Below are 12,424 nucleotides of genomic sequence, written 5' to 3'. Positions count from 1 at the left end.
AGAGGCTATTAAGTGCCACTCTAGTGGACATAAGTGTGTCATAATTTGTCTGTGTCGGTGCCCCGGCATATGTCTGCCTCGCCGCTCTGAGCTGTTTCTCCAAGATAACTACCCCCGGGCGATTTGCCGGTTCCGCTTACTGACGTAGGCTATGGTCTCGCCCCTGAGCACAGTTTTGGCCATGGACCAGAACAAGACCGCGTCCTCCCGATGTTCCTGATTATGCGTGACAAATTCCTCCCACTTCTTTTGTAAATACTTTTTGAAGTTACTAGATGTAAACAAATATGCAGGAAACCTCCACCCCGGGGATTGTTGAAAAAGGGGGGCGGATTCCAGATCCACCCAAATTAAGGAGTGGTCCGAGATTTCTTCGGGGCCTATAGAGGCTTCTGCAACCCTGGGGAATAAGGTCTGTGATGTGAGAACATAATCTATTCTGGACTGTGTCCGATGGACTCTAGATGTATGGGTGTAATCTCTCTCTTCTCCGTGTAATATTCTCCAGGGATCCACCAGTCCCATTTCCTGACAGAATGTTTCCAATACAGAGGGCGGGGAGGAGGGTCGCGATTGCTGGTGTTTAGAACGGTCTAAGGCCACGCCCATCACCTGGTTCATGTCCCCAGCTAAGATCAATGGAAGTGAATTATGCCCCCTGCACCGCACCAGTAGTTGCGCGAAGAAGTCTGAGGATGTTGTGTTGGGACCATAAGCTGACACCACTAGCATCTCCCTCCCCTGTAAGTTGATCCTTATCCCTACCATCCTCCCTTCAGCATCTCTAAGCTCAAGTTTTGCTGAACACATAAGTGATTTATGAATTAGTATAGCTACTCCTCCTCTCCTTCCAGTAGCTGGTGAGCAAAACACCTCCCCCACCCAATGTCGGTTCAATTTTTCAAGCTCCTCCTGGGACAATCTCGTCTCCTGGAGGCAGGCTATCCCCACCCCATGTCTGTGTAAAGCTGTTAGGATCTTGGTTCTCTTGATTGGGGAAGAGATACCACCCACGTTCCAGGATATTAAACGCACATTATTCTGAGCAGGACGGAGTCTGTGAATGAGTACCTACGATGAACTGCCAACCTAAGTCTCCCGGGCACCCAGCCTTACCCCAGAGACCTTCCATGCTCGCTACTGCTTTGCCCACTGAACCTCCCACGCTCCAAGGTATGGGCAGCCTACCTCTGTCAAGAATGCTAAAGTGTACATATGTCTCCTGTGTGTATCCCTCCCCCAACAAATCCCCCTCCCACAACTTCCCCCTATCCCCCCCTTTCCCCTGAAACCAGCCTAATTCCTTTGCCCTATACATCCAATTCTACTACTCAAAGAGGAGCCCCTTCCATGCCCGAGGCCTCCCCGCCCTAAAAGGTGCAATACTTTCGAACCTCGCCTCTTGTGGGATGAAGGCACTGTAGAAAATTCACTCTCCCCCCATCTGCCTGTTCGGATCTGCTGGGCGCTGCTCTAGCTCAGTGATGTATGTTTGCGCCGCTTCTGCTGAATCAAACGTTTTCCAGCGGCCCTCGTGGCGGATCTTAAGCACTGCCGGATATACCAGCATAAATCTTGTCTGCAGCACATGGAGCCGGCGGCACAGCGGCGTGAATTTCTTCCGGCGCTCCTGAAGGGAGGCAGAATAGTCCTGGAAGATTCTAATCTGGTGCCCCTCATATTTCGTGTCATCTCGCTTGATACGGTATCCGCTCAGAATCTCTTGTTTGTGCAAATAGTTGTGCACCTTCAGGATCACCGCGCACGGGGTCTGGCGGCCATCTGGAATTCGGCCTACGCAATTGTACCTTTTCCAGACACAGGGCGCCCGCGTGATCAGACAAAGCAAACTCCGCTTTTAGCCACTGTTCCAAAACTGTTGCCAGTACAGAATCCCCAATCGATTCAGGTAGGCCGATCAACCTCAGATTACTGCGCCTACCTCGGTTCTCTAGCTCATCCACCTTGTCCGAGAGCGTTGTCACTGTGGTCTGTAGCTGGCGGATCTGCTGCTGCATCATAGGGCTCGCGTCTACCAGCTCGGACACCCTATGTTCTAGGTCTCCAATCCGACGCGATTCCTCTGCCAATCGTGTTTCAAAATTTGCGATCTGCGTCGATATTCTCTCTAGCCTGGGTTCCAGCGCTTGAACTACTGCAGCGTTCAGTTGTGAAAGTTGCGCTAGTTGTGCCTCCAAAAAGGCCGGCCCGCTTTGTTTCTGTGGCGAATCCGCGTCAGGGCCCGCTGCCTTCGGCGGCTCTTTGTCTTTCTTCGCCCCGCGCGCCGGCATAGTTTTGGCTGGTTTTTCCATAAACTTGTCCATCACTGAGATAGCCGATGTTGTATATCTGCTATTTAGTCCGAGGCGAGGCGAAATCGCGAATTATTTGGCAATGTCGGGCGTTGGGCCTCGGAGAGCAGGGACACACGTCCTACTCCCTCAGCGCATCACGTGACTCCCCCTGCCAATTAAATATATTGACCTCATTGCCTCTTAAGGATCTATCACCACACAGGGTGCTAGACATTTCAGCACAAGGAGTGACAGTCAGGGGTTACCTGATTGCATAGTCAATGCAAACAGAGCCACACGCAATGATGAGATTTCTGACACAGTTATTTCAGAGAGATTTCCATTCAGTGGTGTAGCCAGACTGCCAATTTTGGGTGGGCCTGAACCCAAAGTGGGTGGGCACAAAATTTTCTCTCTACCCCCCTCCCCCAGCAAAATTTAGTCACACTTTTCAGTGAGCTTTCAGAGGCCAAAACCTCCTGCCTCAGGTCAGTATAATGCTGTTACGGTATCCTCTCCTGACCTAAGGAAGGAAGTATTGGTCTCTGAAACTTTATTAACACAGGTACCATATTACTTTATCCTAAATTAAAAATAAAATTATTTTCTTTACCTTTGTTGTATGGCCATTTACGTTTTCTCATTGTGTTGCTCCCAGTCTCTAGATTCTGCTTTCCTTCGTCTTTCTGTTGCCAGGGTTTCCTGTCCATTCATCACCTATGGCTTTTCATCTTTTCCTCACCCTTGTTCGCCACATGCCCCTTCCTGTTATTCTCCAGTCTTTCCCTACTCTGTCCTCTCCCTCTTTCCATCCAGCAGCTCCCCTCTTTCTCTCCCCATCCTTCCAGTGTCTCCCCTCTTTCTTTTGCATCCAGCGTCTCCTTTTTCTCCCTACCCTTCCATCCAGTGTCTTCCCTCTTTCTCTCCTTATCCTTCCACTCATCTACCCTCTCTCCTGATCCTTCCATCTAGTGTCTCTATCTCCCCTCTCCTTCTATCCAGTGTCTATCTCTCTACCCTTTTCTGTTCAGTCTCCTCTCTCTCTCCACATCCTTCTAGTTTCTCCCCTTTCTCTCTGCATCCTTTCATCCATCTCCCCTCTTTCTCTCCCTATCCTCCCATGTCCAGCAGCTCTCTTCCCTCTAGTCCCTTCTTCCTCTTCCTTCCTTGTCCAGCAGCTCTCCAACCCCTTCCTCCTCTCCCTCCCATGTCCAGTAGCTCTCTCCCTTCCCGCCAGTCTCTCCCATGTCCCAGCAGCTCTCCCTTCCCGTCAGTCCCTTCTTCCTCTCCCTCCCATGTCCCAGACGCTCTCTCCCTTCCCTCCAGTCCCTTCTTCCTCTCCCTCCCATGTCCCAGCAGCTTCTCCCTTCCCTCCAGTCCCTTCTTCCTCTCCCTCCCTTGTCCCAGCAGCTTCTCCCTTCCCTCCAGTCCCTTCTTCCTCTCCCTCCCATGTCCCAGCAGCTTCTCCCTTCCCTCCAGTCCCTTCTTCCTCTCCCTCCCATGTCCCAGTAGCTCTCTCTTCCTTCCTTCCCTCCAGTCCCTTCTTCCTCTCCCTCCCTTGTCCAAGCAGCTCAGCCACTTTCCCCCCAGGCCCGTGAATGCACATCCTTCCCGCGCTGTCGCAGCCCTTTTGTCCCACGGAGGCAGCGTTTCCTTCCTGCTGCCCTGTCTTCTCCCCAGGCTGCGCTGCATCGTCCCTGCAAGTGGAATCGTTTTCCTTTTCGGTCGTCGCGCTGCGCTGCCATACACACAGGCAGCTTCGCTCCTCCCCCACCGCGTTCATCCGGCTCTAACAGGAAGTGCATCAGAGAGGGCCAGAATGGACGCAGCGGGGGAGGAGCAAAGCTGCCTGTGTGTATGGCAGTGCAGTGCGATGGCCGAAAAGGAAAACGATTCCACTTGCAGGGACGATGCAGCGGAGCCTGGGGAGAAGACAGGGCAGAAAGGAAACGCTGAATGCTGCCTCATCGGAACAAAAGGGCAGCGACAGCGTGCGAAGGATGGGCGGGTCTGGAGGGAAAATGGGTGGGCCTGGGCCCGTCCAGGCCCACCCGTGGCTACGCCCCTGTTTCCATTACATTGTATTTCTGCAGTACAAGCCAAATTGCATCACACCACCATTGCCTCCTACAATATGGGCATGTCAGCTGGCCTGTTCTATACCCTCATCAATTTTTGTACCAGTAGGTGGCTAATGCAACACAACAAAACTAAAGTACGTAGTGGACATAACACAACTCTTCTGTTGTACGATTCCCTAATGTTGCTGTGCCACATGAACTTTATCGTACCACAATATCACTTTGTATTTGTTTACACCGGAGTCTGCAAACACCTCTCCGGTACTACGTAAGCCACATTGAGCCTACAAAAATAGGTGGGAAAATGTGGGATACAAATGCAACAAATAAATAAAATAATGGCCTTCTTCCTTACGCACCTCCCTCAACAGCTTTAGTGTAGTCACTCTGATGCCATACTTATCACCACACCATAGTAACATTTGAGGCTCCCTTGTAAGATGGACATTGAATATCATTTTCCCAACAACCTCAAACATAGCCTGGTGAAATATAGCCAGTTATATCAATTCATGACCAAGGGGCTATGTGGCAGGTATGCATCTAGTTAGTGTACATATTCAACATGACAGTACTAATAGCCTCACCTTCCAACTGCTGCTGCTCCCACCAGGCCTGGTCGAGCAGCTCCGGCTGCTTCAGCTGGAAATCCTTGGCCTTTTTCTGTAGGTCTTCAAGCTGTCATTGCAAACAATAACAACACTATCCAGCTTATTTTCGAAAGAGAAAGACGCCCATATTTTGACCCAAATTGGTAGATGGGCATCTTTCTCTCGTGTGCGACCAAATCGGTATAATCGAAAGCCGATTTTGGTCGTGTTCAACTGCACTCCGTCGCAGGAACGAACAAAGTTGACAGGGGTGTGTCGGAGGCGTGGTGAAGGCGGGACTGGGGCATGGTTATCGGCTGAGGAGAGATGGGCGTCTTTAGCTGATAATCGAAACAAGAAGGGCGTTTTGGACGAGAATTTGGTCCGCTTTATTTGGACCCTTTTTTTTCAGGTCCAAGTCCCAAAAAAGTGCCCCAACTGATCAGATGACCACCGGAGGGAATTGGGGATGACCTCCCCTGACTCCCCCAGTGGTCAGTAACCCCCTCCCACCAAAACCCCCCAATTTAAAAACTTTTTTTTCCAGCCTCTATGCCAGCCTCAAATGCTGTACCCACCTCCATGACAGCAGAATGTGTTCTATTCTGCGACAGCCTTTCCCTGGTTCTGATGTGGCTCTCGGGTGAGTGTGACACCTTTTCTGTTACGCGCACTGCAGAGTCACATCAGCAATGCATTGTGGTGGGTGTAGGGTATTGGGCTCCATGATTCTAGTAGCTTGTGTTAAATGCTCACGATGTTGGTAGTTGGTAGGCTCTACTCCCATGGTGCTTTTCCCCCTGCTTACTGGGTCAGAGTGTGCCCTATTTTGTTTCCGGTAGTCCATGAGGTAGTGGCCATTTTTGTAACACAGTTTTAGATCCCTTTTATGTGTTAGCCACGTTACAGAACTTAGTTCTTCCCTTGAATGTTGCTGAAAGAGGGCATTGTACAGCATTCTGCCAGCTCTGACCTACTGCTAATCTCAGTACCAGGAAGACTCTTTGCCAGTGGGGCACAACCTCTGATCTGCAGTTAACTGTGAGTAAACGTGATTATTCAAATAAAGGACTTTTTCAAAGAGATTAGTTTTCAGGTGTCAACTGGTGTGCCAAGGTTATACAGCAGCAAGTCCTAGAGGCCTGCGTGTATGCAGGTCCCTGGAGCACTTTTAGTGGGTACCGCAGTGCACTTAAGGCAGGTGGGACCCAGGCCCATCCCCCCCACCTGTAACACTTGTGCTGGTAAATGGGAGGCCTCCAAAACCCACTGTACCCACATGTAGGTGCCCCATTCACCCCTAAGAGCTATGGTAGTGTTGTACATTTGTGGGTAGTGGGTTTTGGGCGAGGGGGGTTGGGGGCTCAGCACCCGTGGTAAGGGAGCTATGCATGTGGGAGCGTTTTCTGAAGTCCACCACACTGACCTCTAGGGTGTCCATTTGGTGTCCTGGCATGTCGGGGGGGGGGGGGGGGGAGTGTACTACGAATCCTGGCCCCTCCCATGACCAAATGGCTTGGATTAGGACGTTTCTGAGCTAGGCGTTTTTATTTTCCACTAGTAAAAAAGGCCCGTTTCTGACTGAAATGAAACGGGCGCTAGCAAGGTTGTCCTCGGAGTGTGTGTGTTTCAGAGAGTGTGTGTTATAGTGACTGTGTGAGTGTGTGTGATAGAGAGAGAGTGAGACTGGGCGCGAGTGTGTCCATGAGAGAGTGTGTGTGTGTGAATTTTCCTCGGCGTGTGTATGTTTGAGAGAGTGTGTGTGAGAATGACTGTGTGAGTGAGAGAGAGAGAGAGTGAATGTGCGAGTGTGTGTGTGTGATAGAGAGAGAGTGAGACTGGGTGCGAGTGTGTCCATGAGAGAGAGAGAGAGTGTGTGTGTGTGAGAATCAGTGTGTGCCAGGGGGCCCTCCCTCCTCCCTCCCAGTTCCAGGGTCCCTCCTCCCTCCGTCCGAGTTCCAGGCTCATCCCCCCTCCCTTATTCCGAGTTCCAGGGTCCCTTCCAGTTTCAGGGTCCCCCCACCCTCCCTCAGAGTTTCAGGGTCCTCATCCCAAAATCCTTTTGTCCTTTACCTGTTAAGGCGCAGTTTTTCCTGTAGAAACAGCTTTTGATGTGTTTCAGATGTAAGAAGGAAATAAAACTGACAATATGGATGAGCAGCTCCTCGGTGTGCTTGGTTTGAGTGTATGTGAATGACGGCTGTGTTGGGGGGAGGAAACAGAGATTAACCAACGGGCTTCCTTGCTTAGAGTGTATTTTATTTGCGTTCAGCAGCATTGCCGGAGTCGGAGTGGAGAGGGAGGGCGGTGGAACGTTGTGTGAGCGGCTGCTGGAGGGTGGGTGAGGGTGACTGTGGGATGGGGGCAGGGTCCAATGGCGATTTACTTTTGGTTTCAAATGACGGCTGCGTTGCAATGGGGAGTTGAAACAGAGAGGGGTTGGAGGGTGTAGCACTGGGTGTTGCGACTTTGGGGAGGGGTTGGAGGGTGGAGCACTGGGTGTTTTGAACTCGGGGGGTGGGTGGAGGGGGGAGCGGTTGCAACATGTGGGGGGTGTTATTGTTTGCAACTTCGGGGGGTGTAGGGGTGAGGGGTGGTGACTTTGGCGGTGCATGTGTGTGTTTGAGCGGCGCTGCCTCTTTTTTTTTCCTTGGTATCTGACGGAGGGGGTGGGGTGAGCTGCGGCGACGACCTGTTTGGGGGGGGAGTGGAGAGCGGAGCAGTGGGTGGTGCTACTCAGGAGGGGGCGGAGAGTGAAACACTGTGTGTTGTGACCTTGGGGGGGGGGGGGTTGTGGGAGCTGTGGCAACATGTGTGGGGGGGTGGAGGGTGGTAGTGTTGGCAACTTGAGGGCGTGTAGGGGTGAGGGGTGTTGACTCTGTGGGGGCGTGGGTGTGCGGCGGTTCTTTTTTTTTTTATGTGACTGAGGGGGGGGGGGGGGGGTGAGCGGCGGTGAGAACTGTCCAGCAATCTGTTTTGGGAGGGGTGGGGGGAGTGGATGGTGGAACAGTGGGTGGTGCGACTCTGGGGAGAGGGTGGAGCAGGGTGTTGTTACCTCGGGGGGTGAATGGAGGGGGGGAGTGGTGGCAACATGTGGTGTTGGCAACATGTGTGCATAGTGTTGAAACCCTCATCTGTCCTTGAGTGTTGGCCCCGCCCTCGCCTGCCCTTGCGTCAAATGTGTTGACGTCAAGGGCGGAGCGATGCGATTGGTTGAGTGCCATTGTTCCGCCCTCGACATCATCACGTTTGACGTGAGGGCGGGGCCAGCACTCATGGACGAATGTGGGTTTCACCACCATGCATTTAGAACGTTGGGACTTGTGGAGGCTTCATAGAACGTTGGAGGTGCGTTTTATATATATAGATTATCGCTAAAAAAAAAAACCAAATGCCCAGCTTACAAACGACTAAATCCATGGCATTTTGGTCCTTACAAACCGTATTTTCAAAACGAAAGATGGACGCCCATTTTTTTCGAAAATACTGTCTGTCCCACCCCTTCACGAACCCATACTCGGACATAGACGCCCATGGAGATGGGCGTTCGCGTTCGATTATGCCCCTCCACATTACTTTACATCCATCAAACATATGTCTCATGTCCTCATTGCCTAACTATCCCCCTCATTTCAAACTTCTCTGTTGTGGCTCCATGTTAGTTATCACTCTGCATCACATGAACATACACCATTGGTTCCCACACACACATTCAATTTGACAGCTGGCATCTCAACATGTACACCCGAATACAGCAATGGCCGCTACCACCTATTGCCAAGCATATGTCAATGCTGTGCATGGTGGATGCAGTCATGACTGCCATACCAACAACATCATAGTGCTACAATGCAGTACGACATTAAGGGCCTGCTCCTGATCTTTGGACATTTGGTAAGTCACAGCACCAACATGTTAATTGTAGAGTAGCACTGTTGGGGAAACTTTAGGCCACTGGCATTGCTATTCTATTCTATCAATGTTACTGGCCTAAAGTTCCCCACACACTGCTACTCCATGATTACCACATTACTGCTGTGACTGACAGCCTGAGATCACAGGCCTGTTGCAGTGTCAACTCCATGTGCAGGCCTAGCTGGCCAATGACAGATAAATCAAGTTTAGGCCTCAGCGTGTGACACCAGACATATGCAGACATCTAGCTCCCAGTGGGATGGTGGCTCCTACAGTGTACCAACAATTGGTTTCTTCCACTGCCATAGCCATACTTCCACTGCCATAGCCATACTATTCCTCATATCACACATGCTAATTGTCACCCACTGTGTGGGACAGTTAGCCTGTTGTGTCCCTTTCTGCACTTCAGTGAAACACTATATTCAGTGTGGCTTCAGCCTCATGGAGCCAAGGTCATTCCCATAGGGTCTGCTCTCTCATACAGCCATGTTTTGCATATGCAGCAGCACCAGCCCTGTCAAGCTAACCTGCAACTCCTTTGTGTCAGTGTGAGTCTGGATTTTATCCACATCTCACACCGACACAAATGAGTTGCAGGTGAGCATGAAAGATCTGTGGCTTGTTTTGGAATTTTCTGGCCTTTTCTTTTGGGTCTGCTTATTTTTGTTTGTGTTCCTGTAAGATTCCACTGATAGTTACAAGACAGAAATTTCTGGCTGACCACAAACTGACAAAGACCATTGCCATGACATCCCAACCAACTGTTTTGTTACAAACAAACTGACCAGACCCCCCCCCCCCCCCCCCCCCCCCGTTGTCATGACATCCTAACTGTTTGTTACTGAGCAGAGGTGTGGCAAGGACACTAAGGCCCTATCACAGGTCTCCTATGTACTTGCAGGATTGCTGATTGGGTGATATATAAGGTGGTCCTTTGTGATGGAAAGGGTATATAAGTAACTGCTCATCTAAAGAGACTCTGAAATAGTCAGGATGGCAAGAGAGTTTCATATCCTTGTCACAGCCTATTTCCAGGGGGGGGTACTCTTCCCCCCCTCCCCGATAGAAACGAATTCTCTATAGCTAAGAATCTTTCATTCATTCTTTCTTTCTTCCTTCCTTTCTTTCTCTTCTTTCTCTCTGTTCTATGACCTTTGTAAGTTTGTATGACAGTGAGGAATAAAACTTTCCTTCCTATTGTTAGACTCTGTTCTGTAAAACTACTAATGCCAAGAGCCAATAGTATTTCTTGTGCTGTTGCTAGTGAGAAATAAAGATTCCTTTTCGTCTTCTAACTTAGCATGAGTTTTTTTAATAAGAATAGGATGACCAAACGCGCACCCTAGTACAGGCTGCACATGCAAAACACGGCAGTATGAACGAGAAGACACTATCGGAATGGCCTTGGCCCCATGAGGCTGATGCCACACTGAATATAGTGTTTCATTGAAGTGCAGAAAGGGCTACAACAAGCTAACTGTCACCCACAGTGGGTGACACTTAGCACTCCCTTCCCTGAGTGCCATTGTGCGTAAGTAATAAAAGAGCCAGAGTTGAGGATACATTGTTACATGCCACTGTACATTTCCCTGCAGCAAGTGGCACTCCAACATTCTGTATTTGGGTGATAACACTGAGGCTGTTTCTGGGGGATGACAATAGGCAAGTGGGCTTCACATGGTACAGCAGCCATAATACCTGTCAGTAACCAAAGAGGCCAGCAAACAGCATACAATTATCTAAAGGATACACATTCACACTAGTACAGCTCAACCTACTACCTCATGCTGTTTGATTGCAGTGATGCCTGAGCCTCCTCCACCACCTGTTGTACTGTTCTTTGTTGTATATTTTGGAGGAGCCAGGTAAGAAGGTGTCCTTGTGTCTAAGGACAAGTTCGACCAGGAGGTGGAAGTCATGCAGGGTGACTCTAGGCATCCTGCTGCTTTTTATTCTGGCAGCCATTTTCCCATTGTGTTGTAAAAACAAAAGTGAAAGTAAATTGTGGCACAAAGAGTCCTACCGCACACACATGCATATAATCCCTGTAATGACTCTCTTTGCCCTTATTTTGGTTTCATGTGCTGAGTGAGCCCCCATTTTCAAGACAGAGCCCCAAGAAGATGGAGTGGGAATTGAACCCAGAATGTTGGTTTTAGAGGGCAATGCATTACCCATAAAGCCACTATGGTGGTACAAAGGTGTCCTTCCTGGCGTAGCCAGGGCCCATCCACTTAGGGCTCAGGCCCACCCAACAGTAGTACACGTTTAGCAGTAGCTGGTGGGATCCCAAGCTCTGCCAGCTAAAGACTTCCCCCTGATGGTAACAAAAATGCTGCTCTCCACGATACTAGTACCTGCGACTGCTCAATTTTCAGCACATGCCTGCTGCAGATTGCCAAGGTGGAGCGAAGAGCATTTTCCCACCAGCTGAGATATTTTTTTGGTGTGGGTGGGGGGCAGAACACTTGGTGCCCACCCACTTCTTGCCTAGGCCCACCCAAAATCTGCTGTCTGGCTACGCTCCTGCCTGGAGGTATATATACCACTGCTGAATATTGTGCACACAGATAGTGGGAGGGTCATGGGACTTGCACCAATGAATTCTACAGTCATGTTCATTCACAGACAGTCTCACTGTGCATTCCACTGTCCAAAAGCCTGCATCATAATATACCAGCACACATCTCTACTTGACCATTTGTCATCAAGGTGTCACAAACTGATCTTTCCAGGTGTACCATTCATCTAAGCATTATTAGCGGCCCCCTTTATTTCTGCAAAGATATGCTGATTTCCCACTGTATCTTTTTGGCATTCTGCTGAAGGTCAGTGGGTTTCTTTTTCCAAATGAGAACACCCCCTCCAAACACTACTTGTTTATAATGTGGACAGCATTGCACATGTTGCTTATTATTGCTGAGGAGTTATGAGGTAGTACTAGGGGATACATGCTAATTTAATAAATGACACATATCATTTTAAAGGTTGTAGACTGAGCTTTGTGCAGACGTCAGAATTCCAGAACAGTGTTTGGCCTTTTCTGCTAATATACTCTGACAACCCCATATAACCAATTTGACAGATGTAGTAATACTCCATTCTGCATAAAGCTGCTGTGCGTGAGAGATATTTGATACCAAGTAGAATTTCTCTGGACCTTAAGATCTTATTTTCTATCCTTACAGCTTGGAAGTTGAAAACACATTAGCACAACCTTCTTAGAGATACAAACTCATGAGTCAGGAATAATGCAGATGCCCTGACTGCTAGCCTTATGCAAGGTATACGTTTTATCTAGGCCACTGCTCACAGAAACATTAGAAAGGTGTACTCTTGGACCGGGGGGGGGGGGGGGGAGGAGGGGTCATCTCAGGAGAGACAAACTCTGGCTACAGGGTGGCCAACACCAGTCTTTCAAATCTGAGGTGAGAATAGGTCTGTGGACTAAGTGCATGGTACTTGAAGTTCAGGTTGTGGGTTTATGACTGTTGTGTATGGGCCTATAGTGAAGTTTTATTTGTGGGTTCAAGACTGCCAT

The sequence above is a fragment of the Microcaecilia unicolor genome, chromosome 8 (genome assembly GCF_901765095.1).
Source record: "Microcaecilia unicolor chromosome 8, aMicUni1.1, whole genome shotgun sequence".
Taxonomy (NCBI): domain Eukaryota; kingdom Metazoa; phylum Chordata; class Amphibia; order Gymnophiona; family Siphonopidae; genus Microcaecilia; species Microcaecilia unicolor.
The sequence above is the reverse complement of the archived record's forward strand: the minus strand, read 5'-3'. Positions refer to the sequence as shown.